Source organism: Cydia pomonella, chromosome 2 (assembly GCF_033807575.1).
Source record: "Cydia pomonella isolate Wapato2018A chromosome 2, ilCydPomo1, whole genome shotgun sequence".
Lineage (NCBI taxonomy): Eukaryota > Metazoa > Arthropoda > Insecta > Lepidoptera > Tortricidae > Cydia > Cydia pomonella.
The window spans coordinates 28458918-28474529 of record NC_084704.1 but is presented as its reverse complement, the minus strand read 5'-3'; the positions used below and the strand labels follow the sequence as shown (position 1 = coordinate 28474529).

The window sequence follows — 15612 nt, the reverse complement described above, 5'->3', positions numbered from 1 at the left end:
AAGGCTGCTATGAGGATTTGAGCGTTGAGCCACTAGTAGGTATACAAATAATTTAATATAGATAATATCGAGCGTTGAGCCACTAGTAGGTATACATATAATTTTATATAGATAATATAGATAGTATAAGGTGCTAACAATTTTGCTACCAATATTTTAACGGCTGATAGTACTCGGTTCCTGGAGTAATACTGAGAGTATTTTTGATACCATCGCATAGTCAAAGCGACGTTAATTTAGGCTTTGATGAACACTCTTTCATAGGGTTTATAAAAATGGTTGACTTTTATTTTTCCATATAAAGTAAATTCAGCAAGCAATGTGTCACTACTTTGTTTTAACTCAAAACGACGCATTTAATGACGCAACGTCACAACTGTCACAAGTGGTCACTATGTACAATTAAAAAATACATTGCCGCTCGGAATATTGAAAAAAAAAAAATGCCCTGGTAGCTACCTAAGAGTAAATAAAAAAATTGTTTCAGAATTGTTTTATAGCACTAAAACCTACGTCTAGTTTTAGTTTGCGGTTATATCAAAATTCACACTGTATTTAAGTATGAAACATTATAGGTTTTATAATGTTTCTGGAGATAATTGGAAGACAAATTTACTACGTAAAAACATCCTGTTAATGAAATAATTAAATGAGACCTCATTGAACACATTCTGGAACATCTTTTACCTAACACCCATTTCACGTGCTGCCAATCCATAATGACATATTCGACAAACATTTGTTGACATGACAGAAAGTGTTAATCTTGTCAGTTGCACAGTGCACATGATGATTATTTTTAGATAGTTTTTTTTTTTTCGGTTACTCAAAGATTTCTTAATTTCTATTTATTTGATTTTTAAATGTAAAGTACCATCTCTTAAATTATCGGTTACTAATTAGTTAGTACATTATATATTATAGACGACCGGTCTGGTCTAGTGGGTAGTGACCCTGCCTACGAAGCCGATGGTGCCGGGTTCAAATCCTGGTAAGGGCATTTATTCGTGTGATGAGCATGGATATTTGTTCCTGTGTCACGGGTATTTTCTATGTATTTAAGTATTTATAAATATTTATATACTTACTTATTAATCTTATTATATATATATATATATATATATATATATATATATATATATATATATACATATATATTATATATCGTTGTCTAAGTACCCTCAACACAAGCCTCATTGAGCTTACTGTGGGACTTAGTCAATTTGTGTAATAATGTCCTATAATATATATATATATATATATATATATTATAGTGATTAAGAGGAAAGCGGACGGCCGTTTCTCCATACAAACGTAGTCCCCATTTTCCTCTCTGAATATTGACATTATGGATTTTTTTAAAATATAATGTGATGTATATTATGCCTCTGCCTTTGGCTTTTTTTTTATATTTTTTTATTATTGTAAAAATTAAGAGCGAAAAGTTTTCATACAATTTTTTAATGCTCCTGACTCTTATAGTAATTATAAATTCGAAAAATATCTAAAGTAGGGGCATAGCTGTAGTCAAAATACAAACAAATTGTATCAAAATATTTTCAAGAATGTTAATATCTAGAGAGGAAAATGAGGACTACGTTTGTATGAAAAGGCGATTTCGCGCGGGCCCTCCACTTTCGTCTTAATTTGATTAAACACTATTATATTTATATTAAAACATGTTATCTGCTATAAACGCAATAGCGCTACAGATTGATTCTTACTGAAATCAACTCGTATACATTTCTTCATAATAAAATTGGATTTATAATATATTATATTTTCCTTCCAATAATATCAAGAGATATTTCATTACAACATTTATAACTAATACTCACAAGGAAACAATCTTCCTATCTTATGTTTTAGCTTTCAAGTGTTTATTAAATACTAAGTATACAATGGGGCTCCACGTTGGAAAGCTCCTTGAGAACCCGTTTGTAAAGTTAAGGCGGTTGAAAGCGTTACTCTCAGAGGGTTCACTAACTACTTAATAAGTACGAGTATATAAGATAGGTAGGTGCTTAACTAACAGACATTATTAATAGTACACTATGATACAAGTGTGCTAAGTTGGTCATTACACACGAGGCGATATTGTGCGCGCGAGCTGCAAGCGAGCACGCAATAAGAAAGCCGATATGTGTAATGACCATAGCACACGTGTCTCATACGACGTTTTTCAACACACTTGCGAGGAAAAAACAAAACTTATAAATTAGATTTTTTTTTGTCAAATCAGTTAAAGTAGAATGTTCAAAATGGTGGCTTACAGTTTTAACATCGAATAATTGCACCAAAGCGTGCTGGGCTTGTAGGCACTTATTCACCACTTCACCAGTTCATTAAAGTAAGCTACCAACACGTTTTCCAAGAAAGACTGGTTTTTGCTGATTTTTCATTGAATAAAAGTTTCATATGCCGCCAATTATTTTTCACCCGATTTTGATGGTAAAAGGCTATCATCGTTCTCGGCTCTTGTTTCTATTAGTATTACTGGCAACGTCAATTTTATGTGTTCTATATATTCAATGCTTGAAAATGTCATTTTCGACAATATACAAACTAAAAACATGCAAAACTATTCAAATTTTATGACAAATACGGAAAATGGCTGGCGCGTGATTTTTTTTTACACACGATTCCAATGCGCGTGCAAGGTAAAGGCGCGAACGAAATCGACAAACAGACAATTAAAAAAATTAAAAAAAGCTAATATTTTCGTATTTCTATTCGACGGATAGAGATCAAACCGATAAAATGTTATGTTTATTCATTAATGTAATTTACGAGATAATTTAATCTTCAAATTATGTTTGGTGTGATAAAACCTCTTTGAACTAACATTTGAAACCTAATATATATTATAAAAAAATGTATTACTCGACCAAATTAAGAAGTAATCAGTTACCTTCTTAACTCAGTCGGATAATATAATGAAAAAGCACGAGTGTTTAATATCTAAGATTATGAGCCAAAAATCGGTGGATTAAAAATGTCGTTTTGAGCAAGTGTTATTGAAAACTATATTAATGTTGGTTATATTCGGTGACCGGAAAGGCTGACTACGAGTAGGTGCATATTATTTATGATGCAACCGTTCAAAGTAACGCAGTTGCTTCTCAGTGACATTCATTTTGCAAGCAATCCGCCTTTAATATAACATAATGTTGTATGTGGATCAGTTCACAAAAACAGTAACATATTTATGTAGTTAAGACGAAAATGGACGAATGCGATTTGATGTATTACCTTTCGTTTGTTTTTTTTTTCGAATTTTTATTTGTTAGAGTTAAATTTTAATAATTTTAATTTGCATGGAATTAGTTTTTCGCTCCTAACTCTTATAATAATCATATGGAGGGGCGAACGTCACCTTCCCTCTTAAATGCAATCGATTGCAGCAGTATTGCAGCCCGACATTACTGCCGTTAATGTCAACACCGATGTTTCTGCCTAGATTTATGGCATTTGCGACATCAATGCAGTCGGCAGTAATTTCGCGCTGCACTACTGCAGCAGTAATGCTGGTGCAGTCAGAATCCAAACGGTACCTTAACTAGGTACGATACGAGTATATAGGATTTCACGAAGATGTAGCACAATCGGATTAGGACCAACCTCGAAATCTCGGGAACAGTCATGAAATTTGGTATGTATATGTCACCGTAAAATTGTAAACACTCGTCAGTTTATAATCTCGCTAGTTACATTATAAACTGACGGTAGTTACATTACAAACTAACCTAACCTGACCTACGTCAGATTATAAACGGGTGTACAATCTTACGGTGTCATATATAAATTAAAAGCCCCTTTTTTCATGCCCACACCATTTGACATTTATTGCTAAACCTGTTCATTTGAAAAGAGCTGTTCTCTTAAAAACCGGTTTAAAAATAACGGTTTTTTAAACGAAATCTAAATTAAAAGGTTTTGCGCCAAGTTCATGATAACGGCTTGTTAATTTAACATGTTTCCGAGCCTTGGTACCTAGACGTTGAGATACCTACATGTACATTAAAATAAAAATCTGAACCAGTTCGTCTTGAACTAAGCTCGTGTCTGTACAACCACTTTTTTTCTGCCACCTGGCTGGTGTTTTTCATGCATTTTCATAATCTGAATTTAGGTTTACCAATTTATTAAACCTTTATAAAAATACGGGCAATACAATAAATAATAATTGATTATTTTTTTTCGTATCTAACACGAATATGCCTTTTCAACAATAGGGTAGGTACGTAAACTTTCCTACTAGTAAAATCAGTTTCTTTTTTAGAACTGTCTAAACGATTCGCTAATATGGAATGTCTCGATCAACTCACCTACTTTTATTATTCTATCAGATTAATTATATAGAATTTGTGTACGTAAACACAGCGAATTAGGCCTGGTAGCCCCTCAAACATTCTAATAATCGTCTGGTGCTTTATTTTGTGCATGGTGTGAAATAATTTATTTTAAATGCAGGAAACATCCCTATTCAATGAAAAGGGTTTACCACAGAGCTCAATGAATGCAGCACGCACACAGAGGCAGCACCCGCCACGATGAAAGGACTATTGAGAGTTAATGAAATATAATATGTAATTTAATAGGCTATTTGGGTGAAAGCGATGGACTAAATATCCGAGTGGGATAAAATACTGGATGGTTAACTAATAAAACGGGACTTCCGATTTTATTTAAGTATGTTGAATGGTGTCTCGCCCCCACAATTAGATGGCCCCACAAAAAGAGAAATATATAAGACCAGGAACTGATTTCCATGACCAATCGCCTCCCGGGCGAAAACTCGTATAGCGGTTACCGGCTATGTATGATGAACCCTCGTGGACGTCAGCTGCCGGTCTGTTGGTGCATTACGCATACGTTGCGGACATAAAGTGGTAAGGCGCGTATTTTTTACATGTTCATTTTACAGCTGACGGTCTTTCCACCGCGATAGAACCGGCTGACGGTTTTTATTAATTTAAAACAGCATCATCATCAGCCGGGAGGCGATGACTGACGAAATATGCTCTTGGCCCGCGGTCTATAATTGGCCCGATGTCTAGAGGCAAATATCGGTGTATAGAGCAGGGGCAGAGAGGTGTCATTGGACTAACAAAATTTTGTTTAAAATGTCATAATTGCTGGTAGTTGCCAAAAATATACTCTTAAATATCTACAAACGCCATACACGTACAGTGCGTCGTAGACATTACGCCCCAAAGAAATGCTATTTCTAACATACTTTTGAAAATATGTGGATTCAAAACTTTTTTTTGTTTCCAAAGAGTCCCACGGGGTCTTAAAAATAAATACTTCAGTGTTTCCTGGAATAAAATATACGTATTTTTACTTAGTACCTCTATATATTAAAAATAAATTTAAGATTAAAAATTTGCCTAAACCAATATTAAAATGTTTTACAAAGTCTATCATATGATGAAAACTACGACCTATGTAGGTATATTTATCACCCAAAATTATCTGGAAAGGCGGAACATTTATTTTGGCAGAGATCCATTTGTGTCAATCACTAGAGCAGTAGTAATTTCATCATTTCCGTTAAATATAGTACCGGAATAACAAGACGAAAATAATGGACCCAGCGTTCAAAAAATGTAAACATTATTATTACATTACTACGGCCTCCTGGCCTAGTCGGTAGTCACCCTGCCTATGAAGCAGTAGGGCCTTCTTGTATGTTTATCATTATCACAAATATTTGTTCCTGGGTTATGGATGTTATATATATACCTCTCTAAGTATATTTTTATCTATATAAGTATGTAGTTGTTGTATATCATCTCCGAGTACCCATTACATAGTTCATAAATGCTTTGCTTAGTTTTTTTTTATTTATTTACTTAAACGGGACTTGATCGCTTAAAAATAAGCTTTAAAATTACCTCCGACATTTCGAGAACGGTATTATCCCCGAAATCTCGAAGATAAACTGATTATAGTAACCATCAACATTTCTTATAGCTGCGCGAGTTTTTCTATTGTACATTACGATACAAGTGCGAAAAATAGGAAATTCGAAACGAGTGGCGATAAATTAAAACACGACCGAAGGGAGTGTTTTAAATCGACACGAGTTGCGAATTACCTATTCGGACATGTATCGTACAACGTTTTACAGTACATATGGCCCTTTAAATGTTCAACACAGTAACGTAATATGCTCATTTTCGCACTAGTGCGGTAAAGTAGCACCATATGTACTATAAAGGTACTTTATCAAATTGATCATTCTGCACACTTAGGATGTCATTCGGTCGATACACAACACTCGCGATATGTTTTTCAAATGGCGAAATTAGTTTTCGCTTACATTTACTAATGACTGGATTACATGTGGATGAGATTTTGAAACCATCGTCCCAATTGATATGCAATGTTTTTAAATGTCATCCAGCTAGAAGATTTTGATGTCAACATTAGCCAGGCTTTCTTCGACACCACGAGGACAACGCCATCCTCGAAATGTAGGAGGTAAGTTTAAGGCTTAATTATACGCGATTAGTAAATACGAGTAATAACAAAGTAAACATATTTTTGTGTAACATTCAAATTGCTATACCATAATTGGATACAAGGTGTATATTTCCCACTTATATTTTGTGGTGCTCTTATCGCTCTGTCGTAGGGGTAGAAATCCCTAATATTCAAGAAAATTATATACTTATCCACTTCTCAGCTCTTGCTTCATATTTTGAAAAGGGTCACCTAAGAACTTCTGGTCCTATTAAAGAGTAAGTTTATGTGATACTAATATATTTATTGAAAATAAATTCTTCCAAGATGAGGCCAGTGACCCATATCGGACCTAGGGAATATATTTCCCACATTGTTTTTTTTAAATATAATATAAACAAATCTATGAAAACTAAGTACCTGTGGTGTTTTTATCTTTTACCTGGATAAAAAATGTACATGTCTTTTTAATACCTTAATATCAATTTTCAAGCAATGCCGCATTAAGGGTTAAGGGGATCTTTAACTTAGTGTTAATTTTGTTTTTTTTTGTACAAACATGTTAATTTTGATTATTATTTATTTTTTCCAAATTTTTGTTACTATTAATAAATAGCAACAAAACAATAGCTTATTCTACAATAATAATATACAAGCAATAGCTTATTCTATTAAATTACCTACATTATTCAATTGACCCGTTAACAGTTTCAGTTTGTCATTCATAAACATTCTCAAACAGGAATGAAATGAAAAAAATAATGATGTTCATTATCTTCCTCGCGTTTGTCCGTCTTTTTTGCTACATCCCGCTAAGTGAAACAGGTCTGTTAGCTGATTGCCAACTTGTCCTCTGTGCAATATTTTTTTGTATTTCAGGATTGGCTCCATTTAATATAAGAAAACCGGACAAGTGCGAGTAGGACTCGCGTTCCAAGGTTTTTTTTTAAATAAAACGTGAGTTAACGTTTTTAAAACCCGAAAGGGTCGGAGTCAGTACCCCTAGTGTAAATAAATTCGATTTTGAAACGTGACGTACGCGTTTGCGTTTAGTCTCATTTTGTATGGGTTTTTGAACAGCGCGCCAAGCGGGACGTTTTGGAAAGTCAAAAATCTCATACAAAATGACACTTAACGCAAACGCGTACGTCACGTTTCGCTGTCGAAAATATTTACACTAGGGGTACAGATCAAAAACCGAATGTAACAGGAAGTGTTATGTTTCGGTAGCTTATAACTTTATATCTATTATAAGATGTATGCATAGATTTTATATTTATGTTTAGTAAAGGAGCTATTACTTGGAATTTAATGACAAAGATGGCGCTGTTTATGCGCTAGATTCGGAGCTAAAATAAACCTTATGCGTTGTGTTTATGACGTATCTAGAAAAAAATAGTGTCATTTGATAACTTACTTCATTACAATACATTACCTACTATATTAATAAAATACGTGGGATGGTAACATTAAGGTGTAATAAATTAAAAGTTTGAGGTTTTTCGGAGATATTTTACGCTTGCTCTTGTTTGAGGCTCTGTGTGTGAAAATTAACGCCCAAAACCGATGCAAATTAGCTGGCATATCAGGATCAAATACAGAACAATAATAGTGCCAAAAAGCGAAGAACGAAGACAGAGCTGCATGAATGTAGTGCTCGCTTACAGCTCGCGCGCACAATATCGCCTCGTGTGTAATGACCAACTTAGCACACTTGTATCATAATGTACTATTAAGGCTCCGCTTTTGTTGCCAAACTAATAATTTTAGTACCTATTTCTATTTTTTGTAATCTACCGAAATCCGATTCATTTTATGACTCGTTAAACACGTGCTAACGTGTTTTTTTTTTGCTAATAACGGCCTAATAATTTTACTTGAGAAGGTTAAATGGCTACGCATATAGTTAGTGTCATTCACGATGACGCGCAGATTAGTTAAATGTAGCCTTCAATAACATGACATTACGAGTCAAGGCCCGCGTCTTCGTGGATGACGCGATCTATACTTAAAGCTGTAACTGCCATTGGAAAACGCGTTACATTTTTACCGTATTTTTGTGTACTTCATTCTAAATTGAGACGGTTATCGAATTACTTTTCTGGCACGGTTAGTTTCACTAGACTTAAGGTCGGTTGCACGAACCATGCACGGTTACGAACTGACTAACGTCGCTCAGCAGTGAACTACCAGATTTCCCATACAATAAAATTTTGTGAACTCTTTAACGAAAGGGTGGGCAACCGGCCCTCAATTTTTAAGATTTTTTAATTTGACTGAGCAAGGCTAGCAGGTCCCCCGCGCTTCAGCTTGAGCAAACATATATAATTTCGTATGTTACGCCGTTCTCTTTTACAGATACAGGTCGCATTTTTAAACCGATTCTCGTAAAATTTTGTGTACTTATATCTATAACGACGAGGATTTTCAGTCGATTCAGATTTTGAAAATTCTTTAAAATTTTGAAGCTATGGTGGTTTACGAGATCTATAGCTCACAGAGCCAGTAGTAGTTATTCGAACGGTGACGGTGACACTTTGACGTAAAACATATAAATTTACATTACAGCTTCCCCGAAGAAGAGTCCCCAACCGAATTTCACTTTCCCATACAAACGGAGTTTTGTTCTCATTTTTAAACTACGAGTTGGACTGTAATGAAACTTTGCATATACAATGACATGAGGTATACATAGTCCTGTAATTCGTTTGTATAGCTCCAGTTTATAATAAAAAGAATTAGAGCAAAAACTAGTTTTGCTCTATTTTTTTTTATTATTAATTCCTAGTTTTGTTGGTAGTTCACAGCACAGCCATAGCTTACATCAATCATCTTTGGTCCCCACATTTTCAAAACTATAGGTAAACATTTTTAGCAAAAAACAACAGAAAATTCGAAATAACTCATTGGTGTCATTTTGTACATATTTGCGTTATGTTTAAGTACATTTATAATATGTGTACCTTTAAATGTTGTATATGTTGCAATTCTAAGCTTGATATAAATATCAATCAGAAACTATAAGTAGTTTCTGATGAAATACTTAACCCTATTACTTTTTTCTCAAGGAATTACACTCCTATGAAATAAAATTTGCTTAGGTTATTCGATAATGAGAAAATTTCCCCCTTGCTAACCCTTCAATCCCTGAGCAATTCTATAGAAGTGTGCAAATTGTAAATTTATACGCTTAATATAATATCATCAGATAATCTACCCATTATATTGATAATTTAATTATAATGAATAAATCAGTGGTGTAGGCGGACTTCACAACTAAACTGAAATCAACACTTTTAAGTTCCGTCCTGAAATAAGAATAGGAAGGAATATTTTTATGTACCTATAGGTAGCATAATGTAACGTCGTCCATATGACCCGTAGGTATTGAAGAATGGAAATTTACGTTAATCAAGCTTACAACCACGGCACGTGTCAATTCTATGGTATGATTATATTGTTATATAGTAACGTTAATAATATCTACATAGATAATATATTTTTTACTCTTCGATTTATTTTATTCCTTTAGAGTGATATCTACTATCTGCTGTGAGCCGGACATGTGTTTGAAAATAAATAAATAATAAATATCGATATCAAATCTAGGTAATTTAATATTACAACCTATTTTGTGCCACATTTCACCCGTTCGGTCGTTTTGGCGTCAGAGAGATAAAAAAAAAACAATAATATTTTTAGTATTGCAAAATTCTGAGGTTGTATTAAATTAGTTAAATTACGGATATAAAATCACTGTATTATTTTTTTAAATTTACTTACACTTTATTATTGTCCCAAATGTAACAATGAAATCCATAAAAGTTTTAGTATTATTTTACAATAGTCGACCAGTTCAAAATGATGATAAATAGAGATACTTCTTCTAAAAATATGTGTGAATTCATTGAATTCAGAATATGTTTAAAAAATATATTAGAAGCGTTTATTAGCACAAAAAAATTCAAAAGATAAAAAAAATAAACATTATAAATATGATTTTCATTTTTTACAATATACATGCGAAAAAGAAATTCGCAACTCGTGTCGAATTTTACAATTTATCGCCACTCGTTGCGAATTTCGTTCGCACTTGTACCGTAATGTACTATATTCAATTAAGAAGATTATGATAATTATAATTCTAAACAGTGACACAAAAATGAAAAAAATAGTTACAAATCTTACCTTAATATATCCATTATTGTCCATTGTACCTAATCCAGAAGAAACATAATTACACTGAAGCTTCAAGTAAAGTGAAGTGAAGCTTTAAAATTAAACTAGTATATTTTTTATAAATTATATTTTTAATATTCAGCTATTTAGAACATTTAATCACTTTATAATTATACATGTCAATAATATAACACTAACGATTATATTTTTCCAAATAATTTTCACAAGTTCATCATAGTTCAGTTTTACGCGGTAAGATCGGCGTTCGCAATTGTACGGAATATGGAGACGCGAGTTCGCTGTGCGAGGCAGAGGCGCTAACTGGCGCACGCGGCATCCGGCAAAACAAACCCGCTACTTCATGTGTTGTGATGTTCATATGACATAAAAAAAATATTGTACTTAGATTGCGATTTGAGTGTTTTTATATTATTTGTGGCTCTAAGACATACCCAATTGCAAATTATATTGAGGCAACAGTTTTTGTGAATACGAGTATGGTACAGCATGTAGGTAGATACTTAGTCTATGTTTGATTGGCTGTAGCGCGGTGTTCTGCCTTTTCGCCGAAGTTTTACTGTCCGAATTTCACTTGCCATCCAACTTTTCGCAGATTATTTACTTTTACACGCAAGACGCAGCAAAGCTTAAGCGGGCGAAATATTTAAATTTGCAGTCGGCCTACGAATTTGCACCAGGTGGCCGGCCGTAGAGACTCGCGGCCCTTGGTACGCTGAGGCAAAACAATTCATCAAAAAGTTAGGCCAACGCCTATGTGAAAAATATTATATTATATTTACCATTACCATATTAAATTTAGTGCAGCACATATTGGCTTGCCATGCAGCAACCCATAGCTAGCGGCATGTTTGGCATATTTATGCCGGGTACAGTCAGCATCAAAAGTAGTGGATCAAACAAGGTTTCAAAAGTATCTACCATTCTGTAACAGCTTAACAAAAGCTGATGGTTCTATATGTAGAACAATTTAGACTGTAAAAGATATACTTTTGAAAGTAAATTTCACAGGATTATATTTATTTGGAAAAGTTATCCGGAATATCAGATACTTTTGGCGCGTGATTCATCCGCTACTATTGATGCTGACTGTACCTCTCGGTCCTAGTTTATAGTCAATTTAGTTTTAAATATTTTTCATATCTGATGCTCTGAAAGTGGGTCATAGTTGATCTATAAAGTGCGCAGAAAGTAATATGTTTCTGCTCTAGTTCAGAAAAGTGGTGTACTCCTCTGTGTCCCCGTCCCATGAGCAACTAAGTGCAAACAAATGGAAATATATTCTCTACTCGTATTTACCGCCTGGAACAGTTGGTAAAGGGCCTTGACCAAGAGATTTGAAGAGCTCTTGTAGAGCTGTTGCTCTTGATCAATGTACTTTCTAAGTAGGGTTTTTTTTCTTTTATACAATAAGTACCTAAAATTTACTTTCCCCTTTTCGCAATGAAAAGGAGAGGGTTCTCTCTGACTGCGTTCGAGCGCCATACTAACTCGACAGATGGGCGCCTTTCATCCCTTGGTTAACAATATATTCTTTTCGTTACGATACAAGTGCGGAACTTAGGAAATTCGCAACGAGTGGTGATAAATTAAAACACCGAGGGGAAGGGAGTGTTTGAAATCGACACTAGTTGCGAAATACCTATTCACACGTGTATCGTACAATGTTTAACAGCCCTTTTTATATTCGACATAGCCACGTAAAGTGATTATTCCCGCACAAGTGCACTAAAGCAGCACTATATGTACTGTAATAGCACATTATGATACAAATGTGCTAAGATGGTCATTACACACGAGGCGATATTGTGCGCGCGAGCTATAAGAGAGCGCGCAATAAGAAAGCCGATGTGTGTAATGACCATAGCACACGCGTTTCATACGACATTTTCAACACACTTGCGAGGAAAAAACAAAACTTATAAATTATTATTTTTTTTCGTCAAAACAGTAAAAATACAATTTTCAAAATAGTGTCTTACAGTTTAAACATGGAATATATGCACCACAGCGTGCTAGGCTTGTAGGCACTTATTCGCCAGTTCCAGATATTTGTTCCTGAGTCATGGGTGTTTTCTTTGTATTTAAGTATTTATAAATATTTATATATTATGTATATCGTTGTCTAAGTACCTTCAACACAGGCCTTATTGAGCTTACTGTGGGACTTAGTCAATTTGTGTAATAATGTCCTATAATATTTATTTATTTATTATTTATTGAAGTAAGCTACCAACACGTTTTGATTGACAAGAAAGACTGGGCGTTTTTGCTGATTTTCCATTGAATAAAAGTTTTATATGCCGCCAATTATTTTTCACCCGATTTTGATGGTAAAATTCTATCGTTCTCGGCTCTTGCCTCTATTATTACTGGCAGCGTCAATTTTATGTTTTCTTCATTTTCAAGGCTTGTAAATGACATTTTCGTCCATATAATAAACTAAAAACATGCAATACTATTCCAATTTTATGACAAATACGGAAAATGGCTGGCGCGTTATTTTTTTTACGCACGATTCCAATGCACGCGCGAGGCAACAGGTACAATACTTGTACAATGGGCTGTGCTCTGAAGAATTGTTCGACATGATGCACCGCACCGCTCGCCGTCGGATCCTCACACCATAGAACCTAAATGGTCGCGTACTGTGCGGTTTAAGAGGAATTTCCTCCCGCGAACAAATCGGCTGTGGAATGAGCTTCCTGCCGAGGTGTTCCCGAGGGACTACAGTATGGGGTTCTTCAAAAAGGGAGTTTATAGGTTTTTAAAGGATCGGCAACGCGCATGTAATATATCTGGTGTGGCAAACGTCCATAGGCTACGGTGACTGCTTACCATGGTGGGCCGTATCCTTGTTTGCCACCGACGTGGTATATAAAAAAAGGCAATGGCGCGAACGAAATCGACAAATAGCCAATTTTTTTTTTTTTTCCATTCGACGGATGGAGATCAAATCGATAAAATGTTATGTTTATAATGTAATTTACGAGATAATATTAAAATCTATAAATTATGTTTGGTGTGATAAAAGTTAAAACCTCTTTGAACTAACATTTGAAACCTAATAGTTAGTTAAAAAAATGTATTGCTAGACCAAATTAAGAAGGCTCCGTTTCCATACATATTATTAGCAATCAGTTACCTTCTTAACTCAGTCGAATAGTATAATGAAAACGCACGCGTGTTTAATATCTAGGATTATGAGCCAAAAATGTGTGTTGTGTGTTGAAATAGTACATTACGATACAAGTCCGAAAAATAGGAAATTCGAAACGAGTGGCGATAAATTAAAACACGACCGAAGGGAATGTTTTAAATCGACACGAGTTGCGAATTACCTATTCGCACATGTATCGTACAACGTTTTACAATACATATGGCCATTTAAATGCTCGGCACGGTAACGTAATATGCTAATTTTCGCACTAGTGCGGTAAAGTAGCACCATATGTATTGTAAAAATAATTAACAAAACGCTATTCACTTGCGTCTGTCTGCCTGATCCTGATTATAATAATAGTAGTCGAGGTATTTTCCACATTAAGACTGAATAGCCTTTCTAGACTTGTACTAGACAACCTTGAGGGGAAACCTCATAAGATTACACGAATAATAAAAAAACACTACATAAACAATAGGCGTTAGAAGCTGTAGCGAGCGACGTACAATGACATCAAAATGATATCTAATGCATTTCGCGTACTTGTCCGTACATGTATTGGGGCGAGAGAGACAAAATGACATCATTTAGATACAATTCTGATTTCTGTGTACGTTCTAGTTGGCCTATAAGTCTAGCGTGGGGGATAAAGCACAAAGTTGAATCCTCGCGTAAGGAGGTGACGGAGAAAGTAGGACGTGCTTAAACTAGTGCATGTTGGTCTTGTAGGATTTAAGAAGAAATGGATTTGTTTTCCAATATGTTCGGAAATGTTCACAGTGATAAATCAAAAAAGTTCCTGCAGTTTTTTTTTATTATAGTTTATCAATGCAGATGATTGAAAATAAGGGTTGGCAAAACTACGTACCCTAAATTTTACTTTTGTACTTACATTTCGCCTAAAATCAGAATTCCACTATAAGTTGTATCACGGGCGTTTAATAATTAACATTTAGATTTATGGCATACACTTTTGAAATAGTTCTTTTAAAAAACTGGAAAAGTTAGGGTGTTTTTTGAATTTTTATTATTTTACTTTAAAACAAGTTTTATGCAGATATATTGTTTGTAAATTCAATAGATATCTACTTCTTGGTAAAAATATTATTTTAATATTTTACTTGGGTGAAGTTTAAACCAACAGTGAAGTTAGGGTTCCCTACGGTTATTAAGCCCCTATTTTCAATGAATTTAATAACGGGGTTTGGTCATGGTAGTATCCGATATCCTTACTTTTTCTACTGTAGCGCCTGTTTAATTGTTAATAATGAGGTTTGGCCATGGCAGTATCCGATATCATTCCTTTCTCTACTGTAGCGCCTGTTCAATGTTTAATAACGGGGATTGGTGATGGCAGTATCCGATATCCTTCCTTTCTCTACTGTAGCGCCTGTTCAATTAACAATAACGGAATTTGGTCATGGCAGTATCCGATATCCTTCCTTTCTCTACTGTAGCGCCTGTTCAATGTTTAATAACGGGGTTTGGTGATGGCAGTATCCGATATCCTTCCTTTCTCTACCGTAGCGCCTGTTCAATGTTTAATAGCGGGGTTTGGTGATGGCAGTATCCGATATCCTTCCTTTCTCTACCGTAGCGCCTGTTCAATGTTTAATAGCGGGGTTTGGTGATGGCAGTATCCGATATCCTTCCTTTCTCTACTGTAGCGCCTGTTCAATTAACAATAACGGAATTTGGTCATGGCAGTATCCGATATCCTTCCTTTCTCTACTGTAGCGCCTGTTCAATGTTTAATAACGGGGTTTGGTGATGGCAGTATC

The 15612-nt window shown here is 34.7% G+C and overlaps 1 protein-coding gene across 2 annotated transcripts in view; it reads right to left on the bottom strand.

The window, feature by feature from the left end:
- Positions 1–11236, bottom strand: part of LOC133534823 (pyrokinin-1 receptor-like) — a 91162-nt gene extending 79926 nt beyond the window's left edge. For both annotated transcript variants that reach the window (XM_061874111.1, XM_061874110.1), the window contains exon 1: positions 10660–11236. The gene's annotated coding sequence lies outside the window, so the exon portion shown is untranslated. The remainder of the gene's footprint in view (positions 1–10659) is intronic.
- Between the last annotated feature and the right edge of the window lie 4376 nt (positions 11237–15612).